Source organism: Buceros rhinoceros, unplaced genomic scaffold (genome assembly GCF_000710305.1).
Source record: "Buceros rhinoceros silvestris isolate BGI_N320 unplaced genomic scaffold, ASM71030v1 scaffold37730, whole genome shotgun sequence".
In the NCBI taxonomy this organism is placed as follows: domain Eukaryota; kingdom Metazoa; phylum Chordata; class Aves; order Bucerotiformes; family Bucerotidae; genus Buceros; species Buceros rhinoceros.
The window spans coordinates 1-9,371 of record NW_010388487.1 but is presented as its reverse complement, the minus strand read 5'-3'; the positions used below and the strand labels follow the sequence as shown (position 1 = coordinate 9,371).

The 9,371-nt window shown below is 42.8% G+C and overlaps 1 long non-coding RNA gene across 1 annotated transcript; it reads left to right on the top strand.

Moving 5' to 3' along the window:
* Positions 1–2,672: 2,672 nt before the first annotated feature.
* On the top strand, positions 2,673–6,125 carry LOC104502122. Its single transcript, XR_727849.1, has 2 exons — positions 2,673–2,797; positions 4,915–6,125. It is a non-coding gene; the product is annotated as an uncharacterized LOC104502122 (long non-coding RNA).
* Positions 6,126–9,371: the final 3,246 nt, after the last annotated feature.

Here is a 9,371-nt window from a genome sequence, read left to right as displayed (position 1 = left end):
CAGGCCCCATTCATCCATGATAGGCCAACATATTTTCCCTTGAATGACTCTTGAACTGCGGTTCTGACTAACAGATGCTGTCCTCTCATAAAAGAGAAGCTCTAGGTCTTTGAACTGGGGAAGTCAGGAAAAGGGAGATGGTAGTCAAAAGATGGAAAGTTTTCTAGAGGAATGTTAACCTGCTCTGTCAAACTAGCTATACCTTCCCAAAGCAGGTGAGAGTTCAGTTGCCTGAAGCCTTTAGTTTGCTCTGTTAGCATTTCCAAAGATGGATGAAAAATCATCATGGGAATGGTCTCATGTGGGACAAACTTAATGGGAAGAAAATGTAGTGAAGAGTTCCCTTATTCAAAATTCTTTTGAGTGTTGAACTTCCCCTTCTTGTGTCATGTTACTGGTGGAAACAAATACCCAGGGCACATGGATGTTTTCTGCTGGCAAACCTGAGAGCATTGAAAGGAGCAAGTTTACAGACTCATGTTGAATGTAGCTGCCCTAATACTGGAGAAAGCTTATATTTTTAGCTGTGCTTGTGGTGTGTTGAACTTCCCCTTCTTGTGTCATGTTACTGGTGGAAACAAATACCCAGGGCACATGGATGTTTTCTGCTGGCAAACCTGAGAGCATTGAAAGGAGCAAGTTTACAGACTCATGTTGAATGTAGCTGCCCTAATACTGGAGAAAGCTTATATTTTTAGCTGTGCTTGTGGTGCTGGGAAGGTGAAGCTTTTCAATCTCCTTATTTTGTCCCACCCTGCCAGCTACTTCAAGAGCGAATTTTTTTTTTATCCTTCTGAGAGCGGTGTTAGATACAAAACTATGCATTTGTTTACCTAAACCTTAGGGTAAAGGTTGAAAATGTCTTAAGCAAACCTAGCATTTTCTAGCCCAGCTTGAAAGAACAAAAACTCAAATCCAAACCTGGCTGTGAAGACAGTACTGAGGTGACACTTTAGATGCTAGGAAGTATTTTTCTGACTGGTATTAGATGTTGCAAGTAACTTCTAAACTTAATATGCTGCTTGAGCAGCTTGGCATCTCCTGCTGGATTGTAGATGGCATCCTCTTCATAGTAACCAGAACATGCTTGTTGTGGTAGTGGAGAATCAGCAGTTCATGTGCCAAGATGTCTTCTACTTGTTTACTAGGTACAAGTTCACTGCAACAGTATTTGGTAGTTACTAAAAAATACTCTGCCTACTTATTATCTACATTCACTTAAAACTAGAAATTAAGGTGTTGGAGGCAGGTCACAGCATCATAGGAGCAAGAGATGTACCTGCTGCCTGGAAAAATGAGCTATGTACTATGGAGTGGGAGAAAAATGAGGGACAGGAGCCTGAACAGATACCATGAGAAACAAGTAGAACAGTTCATGACCTAAATTAAGAGTTTGAGGTCAAATTGGAAACTTTGCTATTCAGTTCTGAACACTGGCTTCATAGAACTACAAATAAAAAAGGAGAAGCAAAACCTAAGGATCTAAAGCTAGGAGGGCAAATTCAATGTTTTTTCTTGGCCATAAGCCTATTGCTGAAAAAATCCCAAATGAATTAGTAGCCTTATTTGTGTTTTCATAGGGAAGGTACAACACGCTGGGTTTCCAGTGTGCTGACTGGCTAGGTGAGCTTGGAGGTGGTAAATGTTCAGATATGCCAGCTATCCTAACTTTCTCTCACTCAAATGTGCTATAACCTTAGCTTCACGTAGGGGCTGAAAAGTTGTGTGCTAGGGCACTTCAGGTAAAACGGTGGTGGCTTTTTTGTAAGCCTTTCCCTCATCCCCACAGTAGCTTATATCAAAACCTAAGAACTGTAGAACTTAGGTCATGAAGTAAGGAGTTCTTCATATGTTCCCACCACTTCTTGCCTAACTGAAAGTCGGTACCCAATATGACAACTGTAGTCATGTCATATGATGCTCCAGTGCTTTCATCTGAGCTCATAATGAGGCTGGCACAAAAAACTTAAAACCGGTGGCACTTTTTCCTGTGGGTTTTTGTGATACCATGGTGTGCACATCTCTGGGTTCAGACCTAACCTCTTGCCTATCTTTGTTTCATCTTTGTCTTTGTCCTTCGTCTGTGCAGTTCTGAAATCAGATGCCTGTCACCGAGACATCCCCATAGGTGTGCTGAGTGTTCCTCATGGAGCCAATATCTTGCAGCCATGTCTAACTAGGAAGTGTTTTCTTTCTAAGGACACTGCTGTACCTCTTCTGCATGCTGTGACTTCTGTATTTCTGTTCTGGAGCGTCCTGGCTAGGTAGAAGGGGAGTCAAAACTGTCCTGGCTCCACAGTAGCTGTGTATGGTTTTTTTGTCACTGCAATTGAAGACATTTTCTCTAACCCATAACATCAGCTTGTGGTCCACAGTTTGAGTTTGCTGCTACTTTGCAAATAGACATTATGAAATAATGATAGCTACCAGGTTAGTCTTGGAGAATGCTTAAAATCCAGAGGGGAAAGGCTCTGTCCTCATTGTCTTGTGAGCAGCTAGCATAGAAACCTGGAAAAGTCCTGAATGTGACAAGTTTTCAGTGACTAGATGATTGTAAGCAAATCTAGGAGTTGACTAGGTGGCTCATGTCTGAAAACGTAAACACCCAGAGTCTTTCTAGAACACGTATGTTGTTACAGGACTGACATCTGAAAGCTGTCTATTCAATTACAGAAAGAATGGAGAGAAGACAGAAATGGAGAGTTTAAAAGAAAAGTTGCCCGCTGTGTAAGAAAAAGCCAAGAAACTGCTTTTGAGTGACACTTATTCAGCAGCTAGTAGCTTCACTTTCTTCAGGGTGAGTATCCTTCTAAAGACAAGTTAGTTATCTGACCTGAGGATTTCCTGCCTAAGTGCCTGATTTTTTTTTTTTCCCTCAAAGGCAAAAAACCCGAAACCTTTACTCTCAGCTGCATGGTCTCAGTGGAGTTCTTTGGCTGTATGTGATACTAAGACTAAAACCCTTTTGAAGTAGTAGTGCAGTAACAGTCCCTTCTGCTGAGATTGGGGAACTTGTCCTGTACTATTGCATTTGTGCTGTTTAGAAGTCAAATTCTCTTTATTAGTATCCATCCTGCTTTATTAAAAGGGCTTAGGGGTTACTAGAGCTGTAGTAGAAGGGATTAATCATTCTTTCATGTTCATTATTGTGAAGAACAGTTGGTTGAATCCTAAAAGCATCCTATCTTGCTATTCCAAGTGTGTGGTTTTTTTAAATATATAGGTATAAAGTTTATCTTGCAGCTGTTGGCTTGTGGTTTTTAAATAAGGATTCAGTGAGGTTGTTAGGAGCCCTTTGGAAAGGATTGCTTCAGGTATCTGTGGGAATCGTAATAGAAGGTCTAGTAGTGTATTAGAAGGGATCAAGTTGAGGTATTACCAATCAGTAATAGAAGAAATGTGGTGGTCTCTTCAGCAGCCCTAAGATTTTTGAGGAAGGCTGACAAATAGCTTCAGAAAACCAGCTGTGTTCTGGAAACTGAACTGTAGCATGTCTGAGAGCCTGGACAAGTTTTAACCTGGAGGTAGCTGATGCGGTGTTTGCACTTTATGCCACTGTTTTAAAAACAAGCTTCTGACTCAAGATACTTACTCTAATTTGAACAATCCCATCCTAGTTTTAATGGGACTTACTTTCTTTAATAATCTTGTGTAGAAAGCTCAGTATTAAAACATGGCCCTTAAATACCTGGCCTTTAGTCACCTTAATCTTGGTATGACAAGGAAACACTTCCTCAGTTAGCTAATATTTTTCCCTCTTGCTTTTCAAAGCAAAACAGAGCTTCATGTTGAAGCTGCCTTTTCTTAATGGTTGGTTTGGCAAATTAACCACTCTGACCCATTTGGCTGGAGAAGCCCCAAACTGTTTGTACTAGTTAGCCTCAGTATACAAAACTGGGAGGGGGGGGAGGGTGCGGAAACAAATACAGCACTGTGTGTTGTTTGAAGGGGTAGTACTGTCTGAACAGCTAAAACAGCTTACTAAATCCTTCTGCTAGTTTATCTCCTGTACAACCCTGGTGAAAAAAAATTCCTTTCTTACACTTCTGTAAGAGTTGGGTGTGGGGGAAGGCTCCATCTGTGACAAACTTGTTCTGCAGTCTCTCTTCTCTGCAGAAATGCTTTGATTGAATGGAACTTCTGCAGTATAGAGAAAGCATGAAAAATGATTAATATTCATCAAAAGACTAGGCAAAGGAACTGAATGTCTTGTACAACTGTCTATAACCAGAGTGCAAGAATTGTTAATGCAGCTGACAGTTTTTTCCTCTCTGAAAGCGAGTGAGTAACACTCCAGCATATCCTCAGCTAACCTCAGCTCTGTTGCCATGTTAAACTTGGCCATAGTGAAACAATGTTCGTGACAAATACTGAAGTAATTGGCTGTGTTGCTTTTTTGGAAGGCAAAAGCTTTTGTAAGTACTGGTGACTCCTCCTAAGTAAGTGATGGGCAGTGAATTGGATGAGAAGGGGCCATGTAGCTGGTTTCAGACTGACTTGGTGGTGTAGCTGTGGTGGTGTTGCTCGCTGAAGCACTGCTATGCCATTTTGTACCACACTTCCCTGTTTGAGCAGCATCCACCAGTCACAGTAAGTGATGCACGGAAGCTTCAACGATAACTCTACAGGTGTTTAGCCCTATGCGTGAATAATCAAACATTTACACACTGTGCACTTGACAAGCAACACCAGTAACAGGAGCCTGAAAGTCTGATAGTTGAGCTTGGACACAGTGTGCTGAACTAACTCAAGGCTTTCTCAGGTGATGATTTGGATTTATGCATCTTCTGTTTAGAGGTATGTAAAGTTCTTGAAGTATGATTATCTTCCTTGAGCTTGAAATGCTATTTGACATCTTTAATGTAATGGAGGTTGATGAGGGTGTTTATTTTAATACCTGTAATTTCGTTGTAGGTCTCCAATTGAGAAACATGGCACTGTTTGTTTTTCCTGCACTCTACCCACCTATTGCTGGACTTCTGTTGTTACAAGTTGGCAAACACTGGCTGGAACTGGGCTGCAATAAAACATGCCAGTTATCAATGCTGACAAGAGCCTAACAAGTGCCAACACAAGATGATTGCGCATTTTGAAATCTAATAAACTGCTTTAACCTTCAGGAAGAATTGTAAAGATGTGTACATAGCACAACATGATCCGGATAATATATATACTGTCCATGTACATCCACAACTACACCTTGTACCAAATAATGCTGTCTGTAGGTAGGAATAGAAAAATGTAAATTCTAAAGATTTTAGCAGGTTTTTCTTTCCCTGTTTATTGTTTCCTATAAGTTTTAAAAACAAACCCCAACACAACAACAGCTTGTGAAGCATGTCAAACTAAAACCACTTAGGATAAAATTTTTGGGTTGTTTTTTTGCCCCTCCCCACTATAGTTTTCCTTTGACCCACTGAGGCTTAATTAAAAATCTCTTGCTTATTAAAGTTTAGTACCTCTTTTGGTTTTTGGGAATGTGCTCCCTTTTGTTTCCCCCATCAGAACTTAAAATTTTCCTAATTAAACCCTGAAAAGATTTGCTATCAATTACTTGTGTCTTCTTTTATGATGACCTTGCTGTAGTCTCAAAGGTGCTTTGGTTTTTTTCCTTCCCCCCCCTTTTTTTAAACCCAATTGCACATACTTCTTGAATTGGGTATAGCAATAAAACTGGCCATGGAGCACCCTTGAGCAGCCTGGTGGATTTTTAACTTCCAGGGGATGTGAGTGCTTTCATTTGGAAGTTGACTAAGATAATCCAAGATAGGAATAAGCTGCTTTTTATGGGTGAATTCTTTTTTTGCCTTTTTCATTGCCTGTTTGTGGGGTGGGGTGTGTGTGCAGGAGGCTTGTGGTTTTGTTTTTTTTTTTCTCAAGGTTGAGTTCAAGCATGCACATCTGTAGGCTTTCAAATCATGAACTTCTGGGTTTGGTATCAAATAGTTTCCCTCCTTTTCCCTTTTCTCTATTCTGTGGCCCTTCATATTCTTTGCCTTCTACTTCAAAGTTTTCCTCACTTAATGTACAAAGAAAATTGCGATGTATATTTTCATGTAATTTGATTTTTGGAATTCTGTCACCTTCTGTAGTGAGTTCTTCCAAAATATAATTTTTTCCAATAACAACGTGTCAGGCTGGCTGTCTTGGGTATCTAACTAGAAGGAGTAACTGCAGTTGGAGCACAATTTCCCTGAACATCTTTAACAACATCACACCAGAAAACATTTGTTGAATTTGACATACTGAATTTGGCTTGAAATAATTAAACAGCAAGCAGAACACACACCTTTCTTTTCTGTAACCATCTTTGGCTTGCCACTGAGCAAATACTAGTCTTGGAGTACCTGGTAACAAGAGTGTCCTAAGCTGACCTGAAATAACTTTCTACCAAAGAAACTTTATGGACGGATTTGCAACTACTTGACTATGCTCTGCTTTGCCGCAGGTTTTAACACTAATAAATCGAGAGTTCCAATGTTAGTCACCTCATAAGAAGCCTTCAGAACTCATTTGTCAGCTGGCTGGACTGCATTCAGGGTGCTATGCAACTCTGAGGTTCCGGGAGGGGCAGGCTGTGCTGGAAGGAGGTGACAGTTATGAGAGACAAGAGAGTCCTAGGGGACAAAAAAGCCATTTAGGAAGTATAAGGTGACTTACAAATGAAGATATTCTACAGGTGCTTTAGACAGAAATAGATGTGTTTAATGTCCACATGTACATATTTGGTAACCAGTTATCATGATAATTCATTAGTTAAATTTGCTTTTAATTGGATAGCCTGCTCATGTAGGCAGGCAGATGTGCTGTGCCGCAGAGGCGTTAGTGCCCAGACAACAGCTGATTGTTAGGTCACATTTGACAGCTTGTCTAAAATTGCTTGAGAGGAGGTTTCTTGCTACCAGCTGACCACCCTTTTCCACTTACCTCCCAGCTGGGACTGGTGCAGTGCTGTTCGTTCCATAAACAACACATTGGGAAGAAGCTGCTCTTCCTCAGCCTAGCAGTGAACCACTTCCCTCCCAGGCTGCCCTTCCTCTTCCCTTTCCACAGAGTATCTAAAGAGCCAGCAGCATTTCAGGATGATTGGTACCTGCTGCCTTCAAGTTCAACAGTATTCTCCGTTTCTCTTCCCAAGTAACACATGCAGTTCACAACTGACTTGTCTCTAAACTTCACAACATAGTTTAAAGCTTTATTGTTCTCATTTGTCCTCCAGAAGAGCTGCTTGTTTGTTCTTCAAGGGATGGGCCTGGAACCATCAGTCCTTCATCAGTGGTGTGGAAGAACTGTTACTTCCCCAGCAGTGCTGGTTCCCGTCTTTGTAAACTATTTGAATCTCAACCCAATTTCTGTTAGACTCACCTAGATGGTCTGTGAGGCCATGTGCCCCGGGTGTTCCGAAGGAAGGAGCTGTGGGATACACAGCTGCAGCTGTGGCTTATGCCCAGTGACTTGATGAAGGAGTCAGCTGAGGGTCTGGTGCCAAACATCCACATCGTAGAAAGCCTCTGGCAGGCATGCAAGTGGCCTGTTTGCCTCTCTGCGATCCCAGCTGGCTTTTTGTTTGTTCATGCCCCACACTTGAAAAGGATCTGGCTATCATGGTTCCTGAGATGAGCAGAAATTTGTGCTTAGCCTCAAGCTAGGAACACCGTGGAAGAGACGCCGTACGTAAACTGGCATCTGACTCCGTTTCACTTGTACCAAGACCTTGTATCTAGAGTGGATGATGTAGGCTGTCAACATACTGGATGATTAATTGCACTTTCTCTAGTTCTCTGGAGGCTTGTAGTTATGGCTGAGTTTTTGTGCTACTTTTTCCCCCAGTGCGTAGCGGCCGGCTGTCCAGATAACACTGCATCGCTGGGCGAAAGGGAGAAGCAAAGTGTGGAATTTTAATAGATTCCAAAGTAGTGTGGCCACCTTAATTCCTTTTTTATATGTCTCCGTGCTACCTGTGATGCATCAGAGGAGATCTCTGCAAAAATCAGAAGGGCTGGTCAGCTGTCACACTGAAACTCTTTCCTGCTGTGATGCCTGGAAAATGCGTATGGAAATTAGACAATCAATAAATGGAGAACATCAATTCTGAAGTGGATGTAAGTGTATCTTGGTTTTTTGGTAGCCGATGGGGGTGGACTTTTTACTGCGTCTGCACCATCTGGTGCACTGCTTTTGGTACAGTGCCATCCCGATGCAAACGAAGCAGCGCCACAAGTCTTACAATTTCTGCCTATCTTCAGAAGCATGTACCAGTGACTTCAAACAGAAGGTGCTGGGGTTTTAAAGAGAGGCTGTAATAAGACAGCTTCCTGCCTGGGCAAATCCTCAGCAGAAGACAAGATCGCTGCTTCCCCAGGTGCAGAACACGGCAGTAACAGGAAATCTGATCTCAGCTAGGACCAGCTCTGATCCGGCAGTAGTAACTGTTTCCTTGCAGTTACTCCAGATGAGGAGTAGCACCCGTAAAGCAGTGGTGTAAGTTCACTACATAGCAAAGTCAAACACATTTGTCGCTGAGCTGTGAGAAATGAGATAGCTCGTGTTTCATGATATGTCTAGAAACTACAGCCTGTGGCTCACCTCAACCTAGTTCTGGCTTTGTTTTATCCACAGAAAACTACGCTAAGAGGCAGAGTGACTTTTCAGAGCTCACTTAATGGTGAAGTCAACATTAGGGCTGTAAAATGATACTGTGCATAATGTGTTCAAACATTGACTTTAAATTTGCTTTTTAAAGCAAATTGCTGGTGGATCAGTGTAGAGTATTTCAGTGCTTCTGTTGCATCTAGGCAGGAAAGATCATGAGCAACAACCACAGTCGAGGGTCAGCTATGTTGTACACACGGCTAGAGAAAACAGTCCTGTTACTGTGACTTGGTCACTGCCTTGTCCCGACTCTCAGCCACACTTTTTACCCCTGGGCACAGACCCAGTGGCCAGGACTGCTGGCTCTGAAACAAAAGCAATACGTGCAGGAAGCGAAGCGACGATTATACAGGTCGTAGCTGTGTGCTGAAGAGACCTCCTCAGAGGGACCACCCCTGCTGGCACTTCCACCGGCCGGACTGGAACTGGGTGCGCGGGAGCAGGCACAGGGCGCTTCTGCGGTGTGCTAGAGCCAGTGCACGACGGCGGGCCAGGACTGCTGGCTCTGAAACAAAAGCAATACGTGCAGGAAGCGAAGCGACGATTATACAGGTCGTAGCTGTGTGCTGAAGAGACCTCCTCAGAGGGACCACCCCTGCTGGCACTTCCACCGGCCGGACTGGAACTGGGTGCGCGGGAGCAGGCACAGGGCGCTTCTGCGGTGTGCTAGAGCCAGTGCACGACGGCGCTATCGATGCGGGTCAAACCGCAGCCGAAGC